Here is a 12,139-nt window from a genome sequence, read left to right as displayed (position 1 = left end):
TTTTATCCTGAAATGATTTGACAATGACTCTATGATTTCCTGTACAAATTACCCTTTGAAAGTGGCAGTGGCGCTTGGCAGCGATCTTCACTTAATTACTGAGTGGATTATTAGCATACGGCTCCCCCCTCCTTCATTTCTTTATATCTTCTAGATTGCGTTGACAGTTCCCTTTCATTGCCTGCTTTAACTCACTGAATACTAAACATTATGCAGATTGCAGCTGAGAAGTACCCAGGCTACTCCAAACCCCTAGTCTGCACCAAAACCTTTTTGATGGAGAGTAATTTACAGGTCAGAAATCAATAGTGTCTGGGAAGTGCATTTGTGGGTTTTCTTAATTTAGATTGGGGTGGGGTAGCACAAAGCACTAATGTTCAAAAGTGAATATTGCTCCTGATCTTTCTGAAAAACAATTAGTTTTGTTCCCTCCTTTAATATCCTTGTCTTTAAATAGACTGAGATCTTGAGATTATATTTCTCTTATACTCATTTCTGCTACCTAACTTGGGAGGGGGGATTAAGGAGACCCTGTTTGAGAAATGATGTTTCACTCCTTATCAGTCTCTGAAGTCAGCAGTCCGATAAGCTGACCTCCTCCGCAAGTGTGAAGTGTTATTTATTGTTTGCCAGGCAAGACAAATGCAAATGATAAATTGCAAAGATCTCTTCAGCACTCTCAGAAGGAACCTTCTCTTCTGTCTTGGCTCCCATCTTTTGGCACAAATTTGCACATATGTCGGGCATTCTCCATCCAGATCTTTATCCTTTTTTTTTTTTTTCTCTCCCTGAACTGCATTCTAAAGCATCTTCCACGTTTCCCAGGGTATAGTAGGGACACGGGCCCCTTCCCATTTCAGCCTTATGGTATAGCTTAGTGCGTGTTTTTGTTTTTGCTTTTGTTTTTTCCTCTCTCTGTCTCTCTTGGGGAGGAGAATACGATACATGAGTGATTTCGGGACTTGGTGGAAGTGACACCAAAACGGTAGGAGTCAGCGCGGGTGGGGGGAACAGCTGGGTGCTGACTATGTCATCTCCATCCCAGGACTATCAACCACCAGCTTTATTCTTCTACTGTTACATCTGCTATGAAATTTGGGTCTTCCAGGTGGCAGCCCAACATGCTGTCCAGTGCTATGAGGCCATTTAAATGCTTTGAGCTAATGCTGCATATCCATTTTCTAAACAAGTTAGCAGATACCATATGCAGCAATTAAAGTTTTATTGAGTGGTGCCTGCTTACCATACTGAATTTGGATTGGCTACCATCTGTCTCAAAGCCTGTGGTACCATCCCTGTTGCTTGAGAGAGCATTTGTAAGGATAGATTTTTCTCAACTTCTGAAGAAGCTGCTTGCATTATTTTTTACATACAAGCCCACAAAAGTGGAATTGGTACAAATGAAAAGTACCAGACAATGAGAAGTTAGGATGGAATACATGTTTTTGAGTGGTACAGGCCACTACACCAAGAATACAGAATCTTGTAACTTCTACCCCAGCAATTTTTAATGTAGAGGTCTTGCTGAATAAGATATTTTTCAGAGATATCTTCTATGGGCAACTCAACGACCCAAAATTAGGACTAGGCGAAGGACATGGGAATTGCTTTGGCTCTGTAAGAGCCAATGCAATTGTTCTCATTTTCTAGGAAAATTTTACCTGGAACCACAGGGAAAAATTAAAATATAAATTTACATTTTACTCACTTTACTGGCAAATCTCTATGGAGACAAAGCTGTTTAAGATCAATCAGAGCTGAACAAAGGGTTGAAGAAAGCATTTATTAAAATTTAAGTAACACCTAAATACTTGAGGTATGATGGTTTACTAATATGTTGTTAATGTTTGATGTTTTCTCAGACATATTTATCTTGATACCTTTGACCTTCAAGAATACTCAGAGGGGAAAACATCTGATAGTGAAATTCAAAATCTCTTCAAAGTTTTAAAGCAACTGCCTGAGTATTAGTGTAGACTAAGAGAGTAAGGTCTAGAGACCAGATCTGTTGACAAACTCTGGGTTGCATAGTTCTTGGATATATTTTCTCTGTGGATCCTATTCCACAGGAAAAAAAAATGGATGTTATCAAAGCCTTGTTGTTGATTCTGTCCCTTTTAATCCTAATGAGAATTTCTGACCTGAGGCTTTGAATCTTGAAAATAGCTGGTAAGTGAGAAGAGAAATAGCTTTTTTTTTTTTTCTAGCTTCATTGTGTCTTACGGTGATATTGTTCATTACAGCTTCCTCACTATTCAGGTCCTGGTGAACAATGTCAAATTTCATGAGTGACAAGTTCATAGCATCGCGGTCTTAAGCCTCATCTACTCAGGAAGTGCGATGTGTTTGAACGAAAACACTGAGTATGATTCTGGAGACCGGCATGCTAGCCTCAGAATTGCTATTCACCAGCCTGGAAAATCACCAGCCTCTCTGAGTCTTTTTTCCTGTTGTGTAAAATGGAGCTCAAAATCCATGTCCACTTCTCTTTGGATCACTGTGAGATTTCAAAGAGTATAGAAGATTTCTGTAAATAATCATTGCAATATGAAGTGAAAAATAGTTTGCAAATTGTAATGTCACAAATCCCACACAAAACTTCAACTGAAAGCCAAATGCCATGTCTTTCACAAAGCCTTTTCAATAACATGGATCCTCCGTTTCTCCTCTGAACCCAAATAGTAATGTATTTATACCTGTCTAAAGACATTCTTCCCTCTCTCTGATAATCTAAGAGAGGAGATCCACGACAACCATCTAAACCTTTGCTATGTGACTTGTGTGGTCCATGAAACTGAAGCATCAGCATTACATGGGAGCTTTTTAGGAACTTAGAATTTTAAGTCTCTCCCAGACCTACCAAAGGAGACTCTAGGTTTGAGACACACTGCTCTATACAATGACTCTAATTTTCTCAGGAAATTCCTCATTTTTTTTTCTATTTAAGATATTTACTATGGAAGACCTTGTGGGACTTTAAAGATACTAGCACAACCCCATTATTTCAAGAATAAGAGAAAGAATATCCAAACTGGGATTCATATAAATTGGGATTTGCATAAGATTAAATGTCTGGTTTGCTTAGTTGTTTATTTGTTTATCAATTATTGAGTGTTTATTGTGAATCAGACACTGCAGTAGGCATGGAGAATGCTTTCTGGAATAAGACATGATGCCCAATATCAGAGGTGTTCTAGCCTAGAAGGGGCAGATGAAAATTTTCTCACTCCTATGAGGTGTTGCTTGAGTCATCCCACTAAATTCTTCTTTAAAAGGTGTCTGATTCAGCCTGGTCTTACATTTGTCTTACATTTCTTCCAGACTCACATACTTATTTATCTTCACTGTTACAACATTGGAAAATCTCTTCTTACTGAATTTGGTGAAACCAAATGTCATTCTTTGGTTACTCATATACATGAGAAAAATGGTTCGTTGGCCAGCATTGCACCACAGCATTGGCAAATAAATACATCTTATCTGTGCTTCTCATCCATTCTCTAACCCATGCCCACCCTAACTTAGAATTACTATTATCATACAACAATCATAATAGTTAACATCTATGGGGACATCCCCATATGCCAGGCATGGTTCTAAGCATGTCACGTGTATTATCTTACTTAATCCTCACAGCCATCCTAAGAGGCAACATCATCTCCTTTTTACAGATGAGCTAATGGAGGCACTGAAAAATCAAGTAAGGGAGTAATAGAGAAGCATTCAAACCTTTGGCAGACTGACTTTAAAGTCTATCATTGTATATAAAGCCTTAAGGTAATGATTGTACATTGTATATAAAGCCTTAAGGTAATGATTTCCAACAAGATAGGTTGTCTCTAATTATATATTTCTTCTATTTTTTCTGTCCTTAAAGTGACAGATCTGCCACCAATGACAATGGAAGTTCTAGACACATTAGTCCCAAATAGCTCTTCCAAAAGAATTAAACAAACTGATGAGGATCTTAAGCTTAATTAAAGTACTTTAATTTTCCTGACTGAAAGGTCAGTGGAAGCCAAGAGGAACTATGGTTTCAATTTTTTATTGACTGCATAGTGTTCTTCCTCCATGAACAGTGATTCTCTAATTTTTATAACCATAAATATCTTATAGTCATTTTGTTTATTACACAACATTGGATGAATGCCCATGTTGCTCCCTTGCATTTTCACTCTAATGGTTTCTTAGAGTATGTGCTTCTTACCTTCTCTGTTACAGATTCTCATCCTTGAGTCATTTGCCTCTAAGTAGTCTGAAAAATGTATTTAGATCTCAATAGCCAATTAGATTTCTATATAGAGGCTTGGGCATTCAAGTCGAAAGGGTGACCCTAACTTCAGTCTGTTTCTGGCAGTCATCTCCTTGCGCATTACTACCTCACTTTTACACTTGCACTTGACTGTTGTATGGACAGAAGTCAAGTCTACAGAACAGTAAATGATCTGACTATAGTGAGTTACAGATTGAAGTACCTCCTTCCATGTGTTGTCACTCTGGAGCAATGCACTGGTCACTCAGTTTATGCTCTAGTTTCTAACCTGCTTGTGTCCTTTGTCTTGGCTGCCTCTTCCTCCATTTCTCTGATTGTTAGTATTCCCAGAGAAGGTAAGTTCAGAAACTGTGTTAAATAACTTTGGATTGGCGTTCTAGCAAAGTTTTGTAATGCTGAAAATATTGATGGAAAATAAAATCTGGGGATTATTTACACCTTCAGTTGTCCTATTATTCACGATCTATTGTCAAGGTCTTTTAAACATTAGGACACACAAAAGATATATTTAGTACACATTGTTTGAAAGAGACACATTTCTAGAACCTCTCTATAACACTGCTGACTCTTTTTTTTAAAGATTTTATTTATTTATTTGAGAGAGAGAATGAAAGAGAGAGCACAAGAGGGGGGAAGGTCAGAGGGAGAAGCAGACTCCCCGCTGAGCAGGGAGCCCGGTGCAGGGCTCGATCCCAGGATTCCAGGATCATGACCTGAGCGGAAGGCAGTTGCTTAACCAACTGAGCCACCCAGGCGCCCAACACTGCTGACTCTTGAAAAATTCTTCTACAAGCCTAGACTAGTTCCAAGAAGATTATGCAGTTCATTAAACACCCAAAGATCTCCTTATAAGGCGGTTTTACCAAAAATGGTCTCATGGTACATGCCCCAAGGTCATGTTGCATATAGCGGCTCCAGCCAATTTCTTTCAGTGAGCTCAAGATATCAGTCTATAACCTGTAGCCATTTCCACCCCTTGGCCTCTGCTTACAGGACTTGTCATTGATTGCAATTTTGCCCTTGGCTGTACAAACAACTTTGTTCAGACCTTTTGTTGCTAGCTTGATTCGCAGCTACATAGATCTCTCAACAGTCTATAGGTGTGTTGCTTTGCTTCAAAATCTTCTTTTGGAGAGTTTCTGTTAGCACTATATGCAATCTCATATTCCTTCAGCAATAATTTATTAAGCATAGGCTCTAAGAAATATCAAAATACTGATGACCAAAATCTTCAACAAGATTCCATTGACTAAAACATATCATCAGAGCTCCTTAGGGTAGAGTAAGAGATTCTGCAGAACCTAGAAACCACCTGTTTTCTGTTGTGATTCCAATTTCTTCCTTCGACCAACTCTCCCCTTCAATCAATCTGAGTTACTTACTCCCTGTAAGTAATAATAAAAACCAGTCAGACCTGAGCCTGGCAGGATATATTAGTGGTTCCCTCACACTAACCAGCAAGGTTGGGAAATAGCTATGCCTGTGTCTCCGCGATTGTGAACGCGGTACGGTGAGCTCTGTTAACTGGTGAGTATGTGCCCCTACCTGACTCCCTTTGGATGAGATCGGGTGAACATTGGCCGGTCTTCCAGTCCTTGAAGTCAGTGTTTTCATCAGCATCTCTAAAGAATGGAATAGTAGGCGGAACTTCAGAAAGTAGACTTGGGCCTCCTTGGCTCATAGCCTCGGTCTCTCTAGCTTGACCTTGATTTTTCTACTAAGAATCTTTTAAATTTCTTCATATAGATCTATGAATTCAGATAGTACCTAATAGAAAACATGCCTTTCCCAGAATACTTATTACTGCAGCCATGATTAGGCATGACTTTGATCCATGTAATCATGATTTGTGCTTTTGGATATGGTGGTCTATGCATTTCAAATCCCACCCTTCTGTGCCACTCCTTGCAATTTCTTGGTTTGTTTCCTCTAACCCCCATCTGCACACTACAGGTCAGTCTCCAACCTAACCCTTCCCCCCTCTGTTTTCAATGTCCAACTTACCAGTGAATGAGGTCATGACACTTAGGGCAATAAGGAATGTATGTATACATTAAAACCAACATGTCTACTATCAAAGTATCTGCTCTCCCACCCCTGCTCCATCTTGATAAATAGAAAAAATGTTCATTCACTTCAAATTAGAAGTTTTCTCACCTTTATGAATTACATTCAAGTCTTATCAATTCTTGTCTGAGAAACTGAAGCAGAATCCCAAGCTCAAAAGAGGAAAGCAGAAACAAATCTAAGTCTCTGTAAAATACATATTACTTTCGGATAATATAATTTTTAGACAATATAATTTTATGAATTATATCCAAGTCTGATCAATACTCCCAAGTATCTCTTGAATTTGAATTGGTCACTAGCTCACCACATTTACAATTAGCCTGGTATATATAAAATCTCTCTTCTGGAATTTTGTAAACATCACCTAACTTGCCTCCCTGATTTTATTCTCTTGGAATTCATGTGCATCCTTAAACCAAATGGCCATCAGGAATCTCTCTAAATCACTACTATAATCATGACTCCCATCCTTCTAGATCATCTCCTTTGTGAAATGACCCCTGATCACAGCTGCTAATATTGTCTTCTTCTTTATATATACTTAAAATATGTTTTATATCTCCCTATGTATCTATGTATAAGGCAAAGGAAGTCACACAAATTTTGAGTTGTCAGATTTTCTTACCAGTGGCATCTTTAATCAAAGAATACATGGTTAGAGGTTTGGCAATAGGATATGCCTTTCACGGCCAATACTTAAGACCTGCTGCACTGCAAGCTGTCTATTTTCATCAAAATTATGTCTTCCTCAGACAGTCATCTGCTCAGATTCCAAGATGTCCTACCTGGGAAGTATAAGCTGCTTGGAAGAGAGGAAATTTGGAGTTTCTCCAGGTAGGCCCAAAAAAACAGAACTTCGTTTGTTATTGAAAACCCAAAACTTATATGTCTTCCACAGGGAATATTAGGTTTTCCTCTGCTTTCTTTTTTTGAGCTTGGGATTCTGCTTCAGCTTCTCAAACAATAATCATCATCAACCAATAGTATTAATTATTGTGGCAGTTGAGCACCTTCATATTTACCAGGTGCTGTATAAGCTCTATAATTGTCATCCCATCCCCCTATGAGGTAGGCAATATTAGCCCTAATTTTGGGATGAGGAACCTGATAGTGAACTCACCTAGATAGTGAATAGAAATAGTGAATGATGAATGGTGGATGATCTAACTCTTAGATGTACCATCTTAACCACACCATCATGGTACTTCCTCAATCAATGATTAATTAACTAATGGTATTATTATTATTATTATTAATCTCTCTGAGTGAATGCCTCTTGTCACCTTTGTCTTGATGGCAGAGACCCAGTGACAAGAATTCTCGAATTCTTGTAAATTATATCACATTGACTTGTCATGTTAAACAGGACTCATATAAGACACTCAAGATACTTCTACAAAAACCAGTATTATTTGAAGCTTCACAAACATTTGAATCATCTTATTTTTTTGTAGCATTTAAGTCAGTTTGAGCTTCAAGCTATCCTGTCACTTTGTTGTCTGCTAGTATATTTGGAATAATCCTAAAATATGGTCATCAAACTTATGTAATTTGGCAGCATGGGGAAGAGGAGCATTTTAATGGCATTGTCTTTCTTTTTTTAACATTTTATTATGGATGATTTCAACATATACAAAGGTAGAGAGAACAGTGCAATAAATCCCCTTGTTCCTATCCCCCAGCCATAGCAATCAACTTTCATTTCATTTGTAACTTCCCATTTCTCCCCTCACTGGATAATCTTGAAGCAAATCTCAGATACATCATTTCATTCATACATATTTCAGATTTCATTATTAACTTTCTTAAACAATCACAATACTGTTATCTACACCTAAAAATTTCCCAATAATTCCTTATTGATATTAAATATGCAGTCGGCATTCAAATTTCCTCCAAGTTTGCCTCTTATGTATTATTTTCACAATTGCTTTGTTCAAACTGGAATTCAAATAAGGTTCATAATTTTCACTTAATTGATATGTAGTCCTAAGTCCATTTTAGTCTATATGCAGTTCTTTTTTTTTTTTCTCAATTTATTTTTTTAAGAATCTTAGTCTTTTGTCTTGTAGGGTTGCCTTCATTCTAGAATTTACTGATTCCATCCCTATAGTGTCATTTAGTGTATTCCTCTGTCCTTTGAATTCTCTGTAAACTGGTAGGTAAATCTAAGGTCTTGATCTGATTCAGTTTGATTTTTGTTTTAGGAGGTGGTAATATTTTACTTTCAAATTTCATAGGACGGAGGATATTTTGTTGCAGTTATTATTCTCATTAATACCTTAAATTGTCCCTTTTTTGTCTAGTGCAAACCTCTTCCAGGGTCCTGAGTCCTTATTACACAACTCCAGGTGTTTTTGGTAGAGTCCTTGTTTTCTGGTACTGCAAGATGTTTCAGGTTCATCTTACAACTTTCAGTGCTCAGCTTGGCATCAGCTATTTGTCCAAGAAACCCATTTTGAAGCCGGAAGCCATACATATATGCCACAATCTGGGGGCTCCAGATATTCACATTTCTAGATTGGAAATTTGGAATTTTTTTTGTCCATCAGACAAAAAACTTTTTTTGTTATTCAAGTGTTTTAAACTGTTTATTTGGTTTATCTGTTATATACGTAATAGTTTCGGAATAATAACCATAAGATTACTAAAAACCATGTAAGATTTTTTTTTTAATTTTTGCTTAGAATATCCTTAGGATATATCCCACTAGGGATAAAGATATATAGGCAAGTTACTGAATTTTAAAGTCACCTGAAGCAATTTCTTAGGTCTTCATTAAGCCATTAGCTCAACATACAGTTCAGTTCATTTGTTTAATCTTGCTTTTAAATTTTAGAGACTCCTTGTTATTTTCATTTTAATTTAACTGTGTCATGTAGTCATATAAAATATAGTTCCAAAATTAGATCAACCAAACAAGGTAAATTCCGAGAAGTCCCTGTCCTTTCTCCCATGTTCCCTTTCTCCCCTTATAGGTAACTATTGGATTGATTTTATGGTTTATTTTTACAACCTTAAATTTAAGAAAATACATATATGTTTATAAATATTCAGAGAGATAAATAGCAGAATGCTATATATACTTTTCTCTACCTTGTTTTTTTCACTTACCATATCCTGAATGTCCCTTCATAACAATTTATGGATATATACTTCATCTTTTAATAGATGCACAGTATTTCACTGTGTGGATGTGCATGGTTTATTCAACTGGCTCCAGTTACAATAAACATTTAGGATATTTCCATTGCTATTACAAATAGCATAATAATAGTTTTATGTATATATTGTTTATATTTTTCTATTGTATCTTTGGAATATATTTCTAGAAGTGAGCTATCTGGGTCAGATAATAAATGCATATGGGAGTTTGCTAGATATTATCAAATTCCCATGAATAATATATGAAAGTGCCTTTTCCCTTTAGCCTCACCAACAGGGTATGCTGTCAATTTTTGGATTTTTTTCCTAATTGGCATTTCTCTTATTATGAATAAGGTTAAGCATCTAATATGTTCAAAAATTAGTTGTACTTCTTTTCTGGCCCATTTCTCTATGAAGTTTGGATTTTTTCTTTATTTTTTTAGAAGCTCTTATTTTATTAGGAATATTAACCTTTTGACTGTGAAGTGAGTCCAATTTTTTTTCAGTTCATCATTTGTCTTTATACATTACTTATGTTCTATTTTTTTATGCCATAAGGAAGTTTTTGTTTCTTTCTTTGATTGATCAATATGTATCAGTCTTTTCCTTTATTGGCTTTGGATTTTGAGTCCTAACTAGGAACGTTTACCCCATTCCCAGTTTATAGATGAAATCCTCATGTTTCCTTTTAGTTTTTATATGAGTTAATTACTTACAATTACACCTCTTAATCCATATGAATTTAGCATAATAGGTAGTATGAGAAATTAGATCCAATCTTACTGTTTTCTATGGCTATCTAGTTATCTTCACTCACTTAATAAAAATTCCATTCTTTCATGACTAATTTGAGATAGCGCTTTATTGTATGCTAATTTTCCATATGCAATGTTGAGCCTATTTCTGGATTTTTATAACATGTTATATTAATTTATCTGTCTATATTCATGAGACAACATATATTGCTTTAATTATAGAGGCTTTAAAATATACATTTAATCTGCTAGGGTTGGTTCCCCCTCATTGCTCCTATTTTTCAGGGTTTTCCTGAATGTTCTTGCTTTTTATGCTCTTCCAAATAAATTTTATAATTAAATTGTCTAGGTCCATAACAAAACATGATGGTGTTTTTATAGAGATTGCATTGAATTTATAAATTAACTTAGAGAGAACTGACATTTTACTGATGATGAGCCTTTCAGTCTAAAACCATGGTTAAGCCTGTCCATTATTTCAAATCTACTTTGTGTTTTGTAGTTTTCCTCAACTAGGTCTTGAACATTTTTTTGTTAAGTATTCTATTTTATAATTATCAGATTAGATAGATAGGGATACAGATATAGGTCTATAAAATGTTAAGGAACTTATTGGTATTTTCACCTGCAATACATTTTTGTGTTCCCCCGTGCCCTGTTGCCCATGGTATTACACTACTTTTGATATTGCTGACTGTTTCAAAGAGCATATTAACCAAGCACAAAAGCAATCCTGGGAGAAAGTAGATTGCTCAACCACACAATATCAAACGTAAAGTTCTTAAATTTCAGCAGTCTCTCTAATTCTTAAGTTTCAGGATGTATATTTGTATTTTGGTGAGACACAACATAAATTATATGTGCCTCATTTTCATTGTCCTCTTTTTTATTTACTCAACTTATCACCCATTGTGTTATTAGAAACCGTAAATATACTAAGGAACTGTGTCTCTGTATACTGAATTAAAAAAAAATAAAGAAATTGGAATTTTCATAACCTTAAGATAACACAAATTTGCAACTTTGATCAAATTAACCATGACTTTACTGTTATTTCACCAAATAAATAAGTTTCAACTGGGGAACTTGAGAATTCCCTCTTAATGGTTTTCTCACTGCAGACGAAATCCCACAACTCCTCTCCTGATATTTAGTGACTGCAAATAATTTGCAGGGGAAGGCGGGGGGTGGGGGTTGCTTCCTGGAAGCAATCCAGTGCAAACAACCTAGAGAGTTATAGTTCTTCATTAAAAAACAGGCTAATTTAAGCTTAATTACCCTTTGGCTGATCTTCCTGGATTCAAGTTTATTCATTAGCACCCACAAATATAATACAACAAAATATAGCATTTTCTTCATTGTAAAGAAACTATTATTCTAAAACTATTTTTTTTTCCATTGAAAAGTATGATGACACCACAATGTGGTAGATTGGATTATTGTTCCCGACTTTTTACCATCCTAACACTGACACTCTTGTCATGGCCTCATTGTGAGTGGAGTGAACTTTCTTAGCCCTTGACTTTGGGCTTGTCCATATCACTTCCTTTAGTCAGTGGCCTGTGGCAAGAAATGATGAAACATCATTTCCAAACCTAGAACTCAAAAGCCTTGTGTTGTTCCTTGTGCCCTCTTGTAGCTCCACCATTGGCCATAAGAAAAACATACTCCTCTCAAATTGTGACACCTAATTATAATTCTGATCACCAATCCCAATGTGGTCATGAGATTTCCCCACACCACCAAGCAATTCACCAACACTACTGCATATTCTACAGTTTGACTCAATTCTGACCCCTCCTTCAATTAATTTGCTAGAGCAACTCACAGAATCCAGAGAAACATTTTACTTACTAGATCACTGGTTTATTATTTAAAAAAAAAAAAAAAAATA

This window comes from Callorhinus ursinus, unplaced genomic scaffold (assembly GCF_003265705.2).
Source record: "Callorhinus ursinus isolate GAN/ISIS: 27379988/994484 unplaced genomic scaffold, GSC_fseal_2.0 scaffold5, whole genome shotgun sequence".
NCBI classification, from domain to species: Eukaryota; Metazoa; Chordata; class Mammalia; order Carnivora; family Otariidae; genus Callorhinus; species Callorhinus ursinus.
This window is presented reverse-complemented; position numbering follows the sequence as displayed.